The sequence below is a fragment of the Capsicum annuum genome, chromosome 4 (genome assembly GCF_002878395.1).
Source record: "Capsicum annuum cultivar UCD-10X-F1 chromosome 4, UCD10Xv1.1, whole genome shotgun sequence".
NCBI lineage: Eukaryota > Viridiplantae > Streptophyta > Magnoliopsida > Solanales > Solanaceae > Capsicum > Capsicum annuum.
This window is the reverse complement of record NC_061114.1, coordinates 19,582,433-19,599,437: the sequence shown is the minus strand read 5'-3', so window position 1 is coordinate 19,599,437 and position 17,005 is coordinate 19,582,433.

The window sequence follows — 17,005 nt, the reverse complement described above, 5'->3', positions numbered from 1 at the left end:
TTCAGATTTTCTGTTGTTCAAGTTTTATTTTCTCATCCATGTTGTTTTCCTCACAGTATGTGTTTATATATATATGTTGAATTTAAAATTTGATATATATAAATTGATGCTTAATTCTTTTGAATTGCGGATAACTTGGGTAACTTAAATGGTAACATAAATAGATCTATTATAACTCTAATGGATCTATTTTTGTTTGTGTGTGGATATTTCTTAACTTCTCTAAACATTTTTATTTTTAGTTTACTTATTTTAATTTTATTAATGTTCATATCTTGGGGGTGATTGGATGGTATTTGATTAAATGCTTTACTGTAATATTCTTTAGTTTTTTCTCTTAGTCTTTGTAATTCTTGTATATTATTTTGGAGGCATTCTAAATATTCTATATCTTTTGTCCTAAAATATTCAATTAAATTCTCTTTCATAAATATTTCTGTTAATCTTATCTCTTCCATATCTTGTCTCCAGTATTTTGAATACTCATAGTCTATCATTTTATCCTAAAGTAGTTGTGATACTGCAAATTTCTTTGTAATAATTTATTCTAATTGTACTATATCTGATATTAAATTCTAGGTTATCTATTTCGTTAATTATCCTGTCTTTTTCGTCTATGAATAATTCCATATTTAAATCATATTCTAAACTAACTTTTAATTCTAGTTGTTTTATGATTTTATTTATCCAAATTAATCTTTCTTTTAATTGTTCTCTTCCTTTTCTAAGTTGGTTTCTATAATTAATTTCTTCATATAGTCAACTTTGTTTTTCTCTAACTCTCTGAATATATTTTAGCATTTTTAATCTGTATAATATCCATCTGAATAATAACTGTCTGAATTATTTCTACCATAGAAATCTATATTTTCTAATTCATCTTCTATCCAATTAGTACCTAGTAACTCATCTTCATAATCAAATATTTTTCCTATATTATTTTCTTTATGTCTTCTAATTCTAAGTTTTTTATGATATATAAAACTAGTATCTTAGTTTCATCATATATATATCTTGTCATATTATCCATATTATGCTTAGGTTTCTACAAATAACTTGGATAACTTGGAATTGGATTCTAGTAATTAATTGCTTTATCATAGTATTTATTAGTTATTTGTTTTAATCTTAATAATTCCTCTATATTTTCATTAAGGAATTCTATATATTTTATATCTTTAGTTCTCATATATTCTTCTAAATTTGTTTTCATTAGTCTTTCTATTAATTGTATATTTTTCATATCTATTTTCTAATTTTCTAAATATACGTAATTTATCATGGTCGATGTGTAGGTTTGGTATGTAAGTATTTGTAAGAGTAGGTAGGTAGGTGTGGTATGTAATTTATTCTAGTCATAAAATATTTATCAAATATTTTTTTCAATATGATTTTTCTTATATCTACAATTTCTATATCCTTAAGTATATACGAAGCAAGTATTTTGAATTTATCTACCATTTCGTCAGATAAATAAGTATTCATTTTTCATATGATGCTTTTTCAAAATATTCTCTTCAATCATACACATAACAAAATATGATCATTTTAGATTACTATATACTAGATTATTCTTAAATAACATGTTCTTCGGTCACTATTAGCATGGTAATCTGGATACTTTTTCCTTAAACAGTGTCTCTACTCTGGCTACTCCCCTATCACGGCTTTCTTGCTTCACCGGTTTCACCTTTAGGATGGCATAGTTCTTACGAATTTTTCTACTTTTTCCTCTTCGCTAATAAACTTCTTAACATGTTATTTTTGGAATAATTCTACTATAAAGTAACTAACATGAACTTATTTTATCATATTATGATTGTCAGGAATTTATGAATTTAGCTATTCATAATCATAAATATAAATACCTGTTCTGGTAAATCTGATAATTCTAGATTTTTCATAGTTGTCTGACTCATAGTTTTTCCTTAGAAATATACCTGTTTTTTATTAAATAATTCAAAAGTTTTTTTTTGTGTACAAGAGAGGATTTTTTCTTCAACTCATGAAGGCTTGCCCTTCATCTGAGCAGATGCTCCTCTATTTATAATCTAAAAAAGATAAAGAAAATGTGTATCCTATTTACATCTTTACATCTGTCCTAATATAACTCTACAAAAACTACTTTACAAAAAGTAGAAATCAAAAAGCCTTAAAGGCTGCTTAAGACTAATAATGATAGGTGCGAAAAAGTCAAGTGTAATAATGGCACTCTAATAATGCTATACATTTTACGTAAAATAAGTTAAGAAATAATAACTATTCTGCCATATGTTGCTTTCCAACTTTTATTAACTTGTCTCCTTTGTCTTTTATTTCTCTATTATTGATCCGTTGTTATTTTCTTCTTGTCGTATCTGCTGCTTTTTTATCTTCTTGCTATTGTAGCATCACATCTGGAATAAAGTTGTGTCTTCCACTACATCTGCTGCCTATGTGGTCATCGTATCTTTGGCCAACCTATTTACAGAATTGATCCATAGCTTCTTCTGAAATAATTTCTTTCGTAATAGATCTTCTGACTGGTAACTCTTCTGGTTTTAGGATCATTATGATCCATTTTCTTATCTCTTCTCTGTCATTTTCTCTAATATTTTTACAAGTAGAGTAAACCAATAATTGATTTCTGTTATAGTAAATCCAAACTGGATTTTGATTTATATAATTATTTGCTAACTCAGTCAATATACTGCTAAGTCCAATAACTCTCTTGTTTCGGTAGAAGTCTGGTATCTGATTTTTGGTTATCTCTTCTTGTTCGCATATTTCTTCAGGGATAATATAGTTCCATTTCATTCCTATCTTGACAACAGTAATTGTCTGTTTTATTTCATCAAACAATATTTCTGTTGGTGCTGAGTAGAAATGAACATAGAATAACTATCCCTTCGTAATCCTTTTGTAATCCATAAATTTTTTGTGAATATCTGAAATTCTTGTTAACTCTTCTTCAGTAATTGTGTAAATTGTAGATAATAGTCCATAATAGTAACATGAAGAAATTAAGTTTGCACTGGTGTCAGGCAAAGCAATAAGTTTGTTATAGTTCTGACATTTTTGTGTAATATATCCTTGGTTTTGTTTTGCTAAATCTCTATTCTGGACAGGTTTTGTAGTTAACAATTTTTGTAAGGTATAAATATTATCAATATATGTATAAGTGATATAGTTATAAGTTTGCTTTTGTTGATTGAGTGATTCGGAATATGTTTGTATCTGGGGAGGTATAGATGACTCTGATTTTTGTATATTTGGTGTATATGGTTTTGAGAATATCTGGTTTAGGTTAAAATTCTTTTTCTTTGGTGGTTCAGTTTTATTTTGAGTGACTATATTCTTTCCCTTGGATACATCACTTGCGCCTGCAACTGTAACTGTAATTTCGTTAGTAATATGAGTTTTTACGCGTTTCTCATCGTCACCTTCTAGGTCTAGTTTTTTAATGTGCTCTTTCCTGCACAGTATCTTTGCTAATAGCTTCTTGTTTTTTATAGTGCTCAACCTACACTTTTACATTTGTAACTTTAGTAGTTAATGTGATAACTCGTTCTTGTAATAACTGCACTTGTTCAAACACTTGTAATATTAAGTCTGTTTGGGTATCTTTGTCTTGATATGTAATATGCAATAACATTCTTGTCGGTCTTGATTACTTCAATCGTAAATGTAAAATTTAATATATTCAATACCAATCTTCAAATTTTCTTCATCGTAACTGAGTTTTGTATTTTTCTTGTTAACCGCCATCGAACCTGGGTATTATCTATTCTCACAATAAATTTGTTATATACAATATATAGAGGGCGTGGGATTCACTGTCTTTTATGATGCTTCAGGTGTTGGGTTAGGTATTGTGTTGATGTAGGAAGGTAAGATAATAGTGTATGTTACTTGTCATTTGAAGCCCTATGAGAGGAATTATCCTAACCATGATCTCGAGTTGTGTGCGGTTGTTTTTGCTTTGAAGTTATGGAGGCATTATTTGTATGTAGTTCGTTGTGAGATTTTCTCGAATCATCATAGCCTTCGGTACTTCTTCACACCTAGTGAGATCATAATATAAAGAAACATCGTTGGCTTGAGTTACTTAAGGATTATGACCTGACTATTTATCTATCATCCGAGAAAGGCTAATGTGGTTGTGGATGCCTTGAGCCAAAAGTTGACTAGCATGGCTAGCTTGGCACATCTTTTGACCCAGGAGAGACCTTTGGCATTAGAGGTTCAGTAGTTAGATAACCAAATGGTTAGGCTTTATATTTTGATACCTAGGCATATTTTGGCATTCTTGGAGGCTAGGTCTTCTTTGATAGAGTAGATCGAGCTCATCAGTGCGACGATGTGGGATTGAGATTGATTTGGGATAAGGTGTTGAGTGGTGAGGCTAAGGACGCCTCACTTTATTAAGATGGAGTTTTAAGGATTAGAGGTCGAGTTTGTGTGCTGAGACTGGGTGATTGTATTAGATTGATTTTAGAGGAGGCCCATTTTTTAGGTATTCTATCTATTGGGAGCGACTAAAATATGTTGTGATCATCATTATTGGTGGGGTGGTATGAGGAACTATGTAGCAAAGTTTGTAGCTCATTGTCTTTATTGTTAGTAGGTGAAGGCTGAGCATATGAGACCTGGTGGATTACTTTATAGATTACCTATTCCTGAGTGGAAGTGGGAATGGATCACTATGGACTTTGTGACTGGTTTACCTCGCACTTTTTCTAGTTTTAATCATGTTTGGGTCATCATGGATTGATTGATCAAGCCTACTCTTTTTATTTTGATTTAGGTTTCTTTCAGTTCTAAGAGGTTGTCCTGTATCTATATTCATGAGATTGTGCATCTTTATTGTGTGCCAGTATCTATCATCTCAGATTGTGGTTCAGTGTTCACATCTTATTTTTTGAAGACTTTTTATGATAAGCTTGTCACTCGAGTTGATCTTAGCATAATATTTCACCCTCAGACTGATATCTAATTAGAGCGGACTATCCAGGTGTTAAAGGATATGCTCTGTGCTTGTGTGATAGATTTTGGTGGCCAGTGGGAGCAATATTTAGCATTAACTGAATTTGTATATAATAACAACTATCATTTTAGTGTCGATATGGCTCCTTTTGAGGCATTGTATGGTAGGGTTATCGCTCGCCAGTGGGTTGGTTTGAGGGTTTTAAAGTTAGGCCTCGAGGTATGGACTTACTTCATGAGTATTTGGATTGAGTTTGAATCATTATAGATAGGCTCCAAGCAGCTCAGAGTAGGTAGAAGTGCTATACAAATCGTAGACTTCATATCTTGAGATTTGGTGTTGGTGACCATATTTTCCTTCAAGTTTCACCCATGAATGGTGTGATGAGGTTTGGGAGGAGGGGTAAGCTTATCCCCATGTATATTAGTCCATTTGAGAATTTTTGAACCATTGGTGATATGGCGTAAGAGTTGTCCTTATCACTAGATTTATCAGTTTTCATCTAGTTTTTTATGTTACTATATTTTGCCGTTTCATTCCTGATGAGTCTTATGTCATTCGTTGGGAGTTGGTTCAATTAGATGACCAGTTATCTTTCATTAAGGAGCCAGTGTCCATTTTGTCTAGGGATTTTAGACGGTTGAACTCTAGATTTATCCCTGTGGTTAAGGTTCAGTAGCGACATCGACCTATAGATAAGGCTACTTAGGAGGTCAGTCTGATATACGTAGTTCTTATCCCCAGCTCTTTGTTGATTAAGGTACTTATTTGCCTTAGTTTGAGGATGAACTAAATTTTTAGCGATGGATGAGGTAACGACCTGAATTTTTGATGTTAGATGTGAAAAATGTGTTTTTTCTGATTTGACTATTCTATCCCTCCACGTAGTTGCATTGTTATATTTATAGGGTGTGGGGGTGATTGACACGACTTTTGATGCATTTTGGTGCCATTTATGTAATAGAAGGCTTTGAGAGCCTATAGTGGACTTAAGTCGTTATCTTTGATCCATACGACAGATGGCAAAATAGACTACGCCAGTGAATCCAGAACATCAATTTCTAGGTGGTAACATGTTTGGTGTGGTTTTACAGCTTTTAAATCTTATTTTGACCCTCGGTTCGGAAAGTTGTGATTTTGGATTTCAGGGTCAACTTTGTGAAAATGACATCTTTTTAAAAATATGGTATTGTCATTGAGTTTGGAGAGTCGAATTTGACATGGTAGCATACTTCGCCTGCATTCACGGGATTTCGGATGAATCCCAATAGGGCCCGTGGAGACTTGAAATGCACCAAGTCCACAGTTGTTGCACCCCTCAGCTGGTGCACCTGCGATTGCAACACTTCTATTTTGATCATGATAGGGCATGTAGGCTAGGTAATGTGATCTCAATACCTTGTCAGCCATCGGGATACAGCCAAGTCAGGTCCTGCGATCGTGACCCAAGGTCCGCGATCGCGAGTGCCAGGTATAAATACCTGGTTTTTGCTATTTTCACCAATTCTTTGACATAGAGCTTAGGGTTTTATTGTTTTGAGAAATTTTCTCCATTTGTAAGCTTGGGTAAGTTTTGAGCCCCGGTCTATCGAAAATAGCCTTGCTACTTTCCCGAGAGTAGTGGTACGGACTGCGTACATCTTACCCTCCCCAGACCTCACTATGTGGGAATACACTGGGTTTATTGTTGTTGTTGTTGTTGTTGTAAGCTTGGGTAAGCTCTATTACACTCATTTCAACTAATTTCTTCCATCTTTAACATTAGAATCTTCTTTTATTTTGAATTTGAAAGTGGAAATTGGGGATTTTGGCCCCGAAGACCCAAAATTATATTTCTTTGAACTAAGACCCAAATTCAATACCTTTTTACTTAAATAATGTTCATAATCCTATAATTACTAGGTTTCCTCAATTTTACCTTCATAATAACCCCGATTACTGATTTTAAAATAGATTTCGAAGGTTTTACCCAATAGAGGTCTAAAGTAAGTTTTCTTTAATTTGGACCTCACTTTCAACTTATTTTTGCTTAATTTTTCACCTGTAGACTCCTAAAAATATGGAAAATATGTTTTTGAAATAAAGTTACGATTTTGCATTTTCTTTTTCCAAACCCATTTTAGGGTTCGTTTTGATTTCGAATCAAAAATAGGCAATATGGATATCGTTGGCTTTATTTTAATATGTAGATTCTATATTTCTTTATTTTAGTTGATGTGGGGGTTGTTTATGAGAAATAAGGCTTGGGATTGAGGACTTTGGTTGTAGTTTTCAGCCTTTGAGGTAGGTTATGAGTTTATTCTTTCAAACTGGGCTGGGTAAGAACTAATCATCAGTTTGTCTATCTTAATGTGTTGAGCCCATGTTGGGGCCTATATGTGATGGTTTGGAAACTTTATGTGTTATGTGTGACTGTGTGGGGTCCTATGTGATAGTGATAACCTGGAATATTTGATGATAATTGTATCCTGTGTGATGAAATAGCCTATTGTGGTACCATTTGTGTATTGTGATATATTCATACTCTATTGGCATATGAAACATGTGGAAATTCATGGATTTTCAAAAATAATGAGTGGATATTGGCTCACGTGGTTGTGAAAATATATCATTGTGGTTGGTGTTGGAAATACTCATTGTGATTGGTTGTGAGCACTACATCCTCATAGCGTACTCATTCTTAAAACAATGGTAACACTTTGGAAACACCTGATAAACACTGACAGTACATTTTTATGACAGAAAATTCGACATCTTATAAAACCCTCCCCTAGGGATGTGTCGGGGGGATATAAGATATGAATTGTATACGGATTGACGAAACCCTTATGGGTTGTATGTCGGGAAACTTTAGCTCCGTTGGTATATATGGAGATTGTACGATGGCCTCGGAGGTTGTGTGGCAAGCTCGTGCATTATCTTCATCATTCTTATTGAATTTACTTCATTATGCTTGTGATGTGATTGTATTTCTATTTTGACTTGTTACTTATCTAATTGTTCTATCTTCTTCTACTTGTACTTTATGATCTTGTGTGTATATATTGTCATTCCTTGTTCTACTTGTATTCGTTATATTGTCTACTTGTGATCCTTTCTGGTTTGTCGTAATATATGTGATATTATAGAACTATTAGTGCTAGCAATGTGGGCTACTATTGTGGGGCATTTTCTAATTGCAGGTGACGTGCCCTAAGTGTGTATTTTGTATGCTTTTTTTTCTACTTTGCTCGGTTAGCCTATTATACCTACTGACTACAAGTGGACCGTACTCACTTCTACTGTACCCTTTCGGTGCTGATTTAGGTTTGGGTGCGCCCCACATTGCTTGATTCAGGTGGTATTTGGAAATTTCAAGGTAGTGGGTGATTTTCAGGCATCCGAATGTCTTCTACTACCTTTTTTCACAAACAATCTCTTTATCTTCATTTCAAAGACAAATTTTCTATTGTATTTGGACATACTATATATTTCATTTAGATTCGAGTTGTATTAGAAATATTTCTTACACTGTTGAAATCAGGTTTTAGAGTTTTGGCTTTATTGGTGGTTATATTTCTTTCCGCACTGATTATACTTGTATGGTTCAGCTTTGTTCTAGAAGCCTTACCTTGGGGTTATTATTGTTTTTCCCCCTTGTGTGTCAGCTTGGGTGACAGGCTTACTTTTCAAGGTTCGCCGTAATAAGTTCCATCATGACCCTTGGATTTTGGGTCGTGACACTAAAACAGTGGGGGTCCTTGATAAATTCGTGGCATGCCAGGTGCTTTCTGCGATGACTGCGCGATAAGGGTATGGCACGCCCTTGTGAAATAATCGCCCAAATATTTTTAAATTAGGAAAAGAGTTTTTTGGTCCTTAACCCCACTAATCGACTTTAAAACACTTTTAATCCTTTTTATCCATCAGTTTTCAACTATTTCTCATTGTTCTTCTCCTTTTTAACTCCCAAGAGACACAAACCAAGGGTTTCTCAAGGATTCAGCTCTCCAAACTTCAAACTCTAATGTCTCTCCAAATTCTTCGGCCATACAGGCATGTTGGACACTCCCTCTTTTAATTATTATATTATTGCATCAATTTACATGATTTTTTTGTGTTCTTGAATGCTTGACTAAACTTGGGATGAGAGTTTTTGGTGGTTATTCAATTGCATTGATTTCCCCTTATTATATAGGTTATTCATGGTTTGGATGGAGAATTGCAAACTAAATTTGTGTCCCATGGTAATGGTGGAATTTGACAATATGGTTTTCATAATGTTTAAGAATTTTACATGATAATCATGACACGAACCTCAACCCCCATCGTAAGTTTGGCATTGAACAAGAAATCTACATAAATTAACTCATCTTTTGGAATATTGCATTCCATTAAATGGTAAAATTATAAAGAGGTTTTGGAATTCCCTTGGAGCTATGGTTTTGGATTTTAAACTAGAATTTGGAGTCTAATTGGTTAAATGGTTAAGGTTTGGCATAATTGGAATAGCTTGCAAGTTTATTGGTACGACGATACCAATTCAGAGATGCCTTAATAAAAAAATTCATGGCTGGTGTTTTGTGTTAAATTTTTTTACTTGATCTTAAAGTGAATTGTGTAGCTCACTGATAAGGTGTAGTCTCAGGTGACCAACATTGAAAACCACGTTAGCCGATGTTAGGGGTCTTTACCACTCTGTCTAGTTTACACAATATAATTTTTTGACTACTGTCGCCTTGGCCTATTTAGCCAATTCCTCGATACATGTAGCTAACATGGACTGGGGACCTTCCGGCAGGGGGAGCAGAACCCATATAGCCCCTAGGTGCCTGAATGTCGGTATGAGCTACATAGTTCAAGATTAATGTTTTAAAGGTCATGCCTCATGTCCCTTGCCCCTATACCAACATCCTATTATATAAATATATATATATATATATATATATATATATATATATATATATATATCTTTTTGCCCTTCATTAAAAGACACTTCTTTAGACAAAATCATCATTTACTATTTTTTTTATTATATTTAAGAAAATAAAAAAAATTCATTATTTTTTACAAACTAGATATGTAATAGGAGTTCTAACAAATATTGTCTTATTTTCGGCAAAACAAAAACTATTTTTGATAATGAAAGAATTATGCATAGAGTAGGAGTCCATAGATATTGCCTTTTTTGGCCAAAACAACACGTAATTTTGCAAAGCTAAAAAATTCCTTTTTTATTTGGAAAATAAAAACTTTCATTTGTATTTTTGGTAAAATATTTTTAACTTGCAGAATAAAAATTGAGGTAAGAGTCCTTTTTATTTTATTATAGGAGTCTTTTTTGTCTTTCACAATTAATAGTGTCACGATCCAAAAACGAGGGTCATGATAGCACTTGTCGCGACATACCATGACAAGTAAGTCTATCACCCAAACTGATACAAAAAGAGAAAAAGACAAAAATATCCCAAGGTAAGACTTCTAGAATAAAGCCGAACCATATAAGTAATCATAGTAATGCGGAAAGAACTTATCAAAAATATCAATCATGCCCAAAATCAAGTGTCAATAGTGTAAGAACTACTAACACGATCCAAGAGTCAAATACATCAAAAAAAATAACCACAAAGGAATAATAACTGTGTCTGGATAATAATAAAGACTTAACTACTATAAAAAGATAGAGGTGCACTTCGAACGCATGAATGTCCAACCGCTACCTTGGAAACTCCAACAATCGCGTGAGTCAATCAAGCTGAGGCGCACTCGAGCTAGGACCTATACCAAAAGGGCACAGTAGGCATGAGAACGGTCCACTTGTACTCAATAGGTATCATAGGCTGATCAAGCAACGTAGTAAATAAAGCATACAAAATATACACTAAGGGCACGTCACCTGCAATCAGAAAATGTCCCACAACAGTAGCCCACACCATTTGCACTAATAGTTCTAATGTATCTCCCATATATTACAACAACACACCAACATATAGAACACAAGTATACATTATGTCACATATAAATAGAACAACAGAGAACATGTAGATACAAGATCATCAAATACAAGTAAAGAAAGGTAAGTCAAATACATAGTTGACTAGTCAATAAGGAAATATAGCACAACATAAATACAATAAAGTAAGTGCAATGTATATGATGATGAGAAGGAGGATGAGGATGATGATGCACGAGGTCATCGCGCAACCTCCGAAATCATCGCACAATCCCCGTATACACCTACAGAGCTAAAGCTTCCCGACGTAAGACCCATGGGGGTTCGTCGACCCGTGTACAATCCACATATATCATATCTCCTTTCCAACACATCCCTCGAAAAGGGTTTTATAAGGTGTTACAATATCTTTTAAAAAGATGTTGTCAGTGTTTCTCAGATGTTTTCACCGTGGTATCAATGTTTCATGAATGAGTATGACATGAAGATATAATGCTCACAACCAATCACAATGAGTATTTCCACAACCAACCACATGATATATTTTCACAACCAACCACATGATCTATTTTCAGGATCAACCTCAATGATACATTTCCACAACCACGTAAGATAATATCCACTCATTATTTTCGTTTCATCCATGAATTTTCACATGTCTCATATGCCAATAAAGAATGAATATAATCACAATACACCAATGGTACCACATTAAGAATTTTAACAACACAATACAATTATTCAAAGGTATTCAGGACTATCAATATCACATAGGACCCCACACGGTCACACATATCACACAATATCTCAATTTCGATAATTACATCACATATAAGCCCCCACACGGGCACAACACATAGATATCTATTTTTGATTATTAGTTCCCACCCTTAACATGTATTTTGTACTATCATTTACTACCCAGCCCAGTCTGAAAGAGTTAAGTCATAACCTACCTCAAAAGCAGAAATCGGTCAGCTACACTTGAACCCGCGACCTTACTTTTTACGAACAATCCTGAACTCTACTAAGAATATCAAATATCAAATCTATGCATCAATACAAAACCAATGACACCCATATTGACTACTTTTAGTTCGGGGTCAAAACGAATTTCCAAAAAAGAAGGGAAAAATCAGAACTTTACTTCAAAAATATGTTCTCCATAATTTTAGAAATCTATAGCTGAAAATCCAAGTTAAATTGAGTCAAAAACGGGTTCAAATCGAAGAAAAACCATTTTTGAGCTTTATTAGGTAAAATCTTTGAAAAAGGTATTAATCTAGCTTCCCAATCTCTCATAAACTTTACTTTTAAGCTCCCACACTATTTTAGAGTTTGACTCCCAAAAGCCAAGATGAAAAGGAGCAAAATGGGCCAAAAAGGGCGAAAATATGCTATTTATTATAGATTTTCTGCAATAGCAATTTTTTGTTGGTTTATCGGACTTCGGCGAGGTACTCGAAATTCGTTCAGAGTCCGATACATACAAACGAACTATGCAACCATACTAAATTCAATGTTTTGGATGCGATAGATATATTAGATTTTCAAAAAACTCATTTTCACAAAGTTGATCCCCGAAATCTGAAATCACAATTTTCTAAATCAAAGGTCAAAATTAGATTTAAATTCCATAAAATCATACCAAATATGCTAACATCATAAATTCGATATTCTGGATCTACTGACAAAGTCGTATTTTCCATCTGAGGTTGTTTCGACCAAATGTGGGTCCCACACTCATATTTTTAATTTTCCAACTTTTCGATCAAAAGGTCGAAATGAGCTCGGGTGCACCGGGACCCGAACCAAGGATCTACCTAGCCTAAAATCGATATTCCGAAACTGCTGGTGTAGTCCGTTTGGCCATCCATTGCACAGATTAAAAGATATCTACATAAGTCCAAAATAACGCTCTCGAAGCCATCAAAACCACAATATTACATAAATGATACCAAAATGCATCAAAAATTATGTCAATTACTTCCACACCCTAGAAGAACCATAATGCAACTATGGAGAGGGGTAAAACTGTCAAATCACACAAAATCACAAATTTCACATATTGCATTAAATTTTTAAGTCGTTACAAATAGTATCCTAATACAAATCACATAGAAGTCTAAAGTCAAATTCTTTTTTGGTTTATGAATACTTATTTTATAAAAGTATTTGCTTTGTGTGGTGATTAAATTATGTGAATAAAATGTATGTAGAAATAGTTGTTTTTTCATCTTAATATTTTTGTTTCTTTGGTTCAATTTTTGTGTGACTCGCTTTATCGTTATATTGTCAATTGTGTATTTGGATTGATAATAAATCATCATTAATTTCTCATAAATTTGACTTCAAATTGATGAGTAACTTAGATTATTTAACAACAAAAAATGGTTTGCTCTGTTTGAGTGATTGTCATCAATTATATTATATTGTGTTCTTACTTAAAATACAATATTTGTTTTGATTGTTATTTAAATTTTATTTTATGGTATCTGTCATTGCACTGAATCATTAGACCATTTTAGATTCATTACGAGATTTTTGAGTAGAAAAAATAAATGTACTTAATAAATTAATGTCTCCATTCATATTAAAAGTATACAAATCGTCTAAATTTACTTTAACCTTAATTTCTCTTCTAGCTTGACTTTTAGAAGTGTTAGTAGTTGTAGTTCTTTTTGTTCAAAAAAACTTGATAAGTTTATAATATTTTCGTTAAGTTATTTAGGCAAGATATTAAGACCTTGAAATTTGAATGTTAGAAGGTATTGATGTTAATATTAGTTTTAATATATAGGAACTTAAAGTTGAAATAGAAAGTTCTCAATTTATTTCTAAGTATTGTGACATAAATTTTATTGTCTTCATTACGAGATTTTTAAATGAAAAAATAGACATAATTAATGAATTAATGTCTAAAACTTTCAGATTAAAAGAAAACAAATGAAACTAAAATCATCATTTAAATTTATTTTAACCTCAATTTCTCTTCTACCTTGCCTTTTAGAAGAATTAAAAGTAGTTGTTCTTTTCATAAAAAAAGTTGATAAGTTATAGTAATATTTTTCTTAATTGATTTAGGTGAATTATTAAAATCTTGAAATTTGAATTTTAAAAGGTATTTTAATGTTAATATTAGTTTTTATATTTGAACCTAAATACTGAATAGGAACTTTAAAGCTAAAATAACAAATTCTCAATTTATATCGAAGTTCTAAGCAATAAGTCGTCTATAATTTCTAAAGAGAGATGTGTAATTAAACTTCAAAAAATTAAACTATTTTAGGAACTTGATGTTTTTTGTTGGTTTTTATTTTGTAACTCAAATATATTAACGTGAGACACACGTGCAAAGCACGTATACTAAACTAGTGTGTGTGTGTGTGTACATATATATATATATATATATATATATATATATATATAATATTGTTGTACATGTGGTTTATGACTGATTTTTTATAATTGCACAAGTTTTATCCCTTTCCTTGGGTTTTATATCAGTACTTACCGTAATCTCCATCCCCAGATGCTACATCATTTCATGATGTAGGTTTTGAGAGTTTTTCTTATGACCCGATTCACTGTTAAGTGGTTTGATATTCTAGTTGGTCCGTCATGAAGTGGTGAGCCCTTCATCCTTTGGAAGCCCTGATTTCTCTTTGTTTTCATTTACTATTCCAATACCTTTGGATTTCTTTTGGCATAGTCGCGGTTATGTCCTGACTTGATTGGTATTCTTTGGTTAGAGGCTTTGTGGACAGTATTGGCATATTGTCATGATCCAAAACTACCCCCTAGTCATAACATGGTGCTTAGAACCACAAATGCTCCCAAGCTAACCTAAGTACTGGCATACTGCTTAAGCAACTGATTTATAATGTAAATAAAAGCTAAATTTTCTGGGCGGAAACATAATCATGAGAAAATCTGAATGAATGTAATACTGATAAAGTTTACAACATGATAAAACTTAGGAAAGAACTTAAATTACATATCATGACTCTAACTGAATATCTATGAAGACTTTACTATACTGAATGTAGGTGGGGACATGACTCCAAGTACCACAAATCAATACATAAGAATGATAACAATACATTACGTGAACTACAACTGATTCGAGTTGCTAAAATAAGAGAACTCATCACCTGATGGCTGAAACTAAGAACTGCTTGAACCTGGTGTATGGACTACATCTAGTACCTAAATCATGAATGAATGTAGTCACAACCGCATATATATGGTTAGTACTTTGGAATGTACTGATTATATGGGGACATAAACTAAATCATGAAGATATTTAAAATGTGCTTTAAAACCTAGGATGTAAGTTATTTGCTGAAACATACATTTAAAATATGGCTATACTTGAAAACTGTAGGTCACAATGAGATTTATAAATCATGAGCCGAAAATAATTTTATAAGCTGGGAAATAGTAGAAACATAATATTGTATGTAAATCTCATGTAAAGCTGAACATGCTGTAAAACTGAACTGGGATCATGTATGGATACTGAGCATAAAAACATGAACATGTAAGAATAATGCAAGACTAAGTAAAGCATGTATTGACATGGTCTGAATACTGAATAATATGTAAAACTATCTGATTGAATTACTGGTAATCTAATTACTTGGTCAAGCAAACCTGAACTGATATAATCTGAGTACTGTCTGAAACTGTGGGAAATAACTACAAATGACATACCCAATCTGAGTTATCAGGGCCTAACCTGTAAACCTATTGGAAGGGGGTTGGTACCTTGCTAGGTGTACCAATACATGACAGACGGTGGATCCACAAGGATTATGTTCAGAAGGACAAGGGTGTCATGCCTAACTAATGGGGGACCCTTCTAATCTATGGTGGCACCGTAGGTCTGGAACTTAGGGACTGCTACTAACAACTCATGTCTAACTGACGGGGGAGATGCCATCCCAGCATTCACTCGGTGCTAAGTATTACTCCCATCTGAATGACACTGGTATTATTATTTGCTTAACATGACTTCGTACTGTACAAATAAGTGCTCAACATGAATATGATAATCTAGATCTGATAATAAAAATCATGGTTTGACTATCTTATTACTTAAAAACAAAAACAAGTAAAGACATATAGGTATCGGATGTTCACAACTCCCCAACACTAAATGATATAAAAATACGATAACAACACTTAAATCATTGGTAGGAAGTCATAATTTAAAGACCCAAAAACATAATACATTTCAGTTAATTGACAAAATACATGAATTTAGACATGGGGATGAGATAAACTTGGGAGGATAACAATTTCACATGGTTTAATTCAAAACTTGATGATTTAACATGAAATCAATGGAATATGACATAGGAAATTGAAATTCAAAACATGAAATAACTTAATTCACATGGAAACACATGTTGACATGGCTTGAATTCAAATTACTAAGAGATACATGAATTAAATTCATAATTTGCATGGATAAATTCATAAAATAGGATAAAATTCATTCTTACACCAAAAAGAGGAATTTTGGGCTGAATGGGTGGAAGGACCCCAATGATGAAAACCACACATACTTGATTATAGAAGCCTTGGATGAATTTCTTGGAATTGGGCTTGAACTTGAAGAACCCTAGTTGCTTTGGAGAAAAGGGAAAATCACTCCATTTGATTTCTCTAAGTGGAGCTACAGTTGAATCATGGATTAGGGGGATTTTGAATTGTTATTCAACCTTAAAATAGCTTAAACGACATAGCTTGGGGTTAAAAGAGTGGGAAAGACCCAAAAAAATCTTAGAAATCTTCTAGAAGTCACCTGGAAATAGTCCGGACGACTTAGGTCATGATTTGTAAGCACTGGTCATAAGCAGTGACTTAAATCATACTCAAAAACCCATTTTCAGACTTTACTTCCTAGATTATGACTCCCTCCTAGTAACTTGTAATGTGACATTACGAGTCGTAGTTTGGGCAGCATTGACAGTGCTTCAGTATTTTGGCCATAACTTTTCACCTTGATTTCATATTAAGGACAAATTAGTATAGTTGGAAAGATAATTCAATTATCTATCTGTTGGTGGGTATTGAGATAAAAAATTCTAGTAAATAAA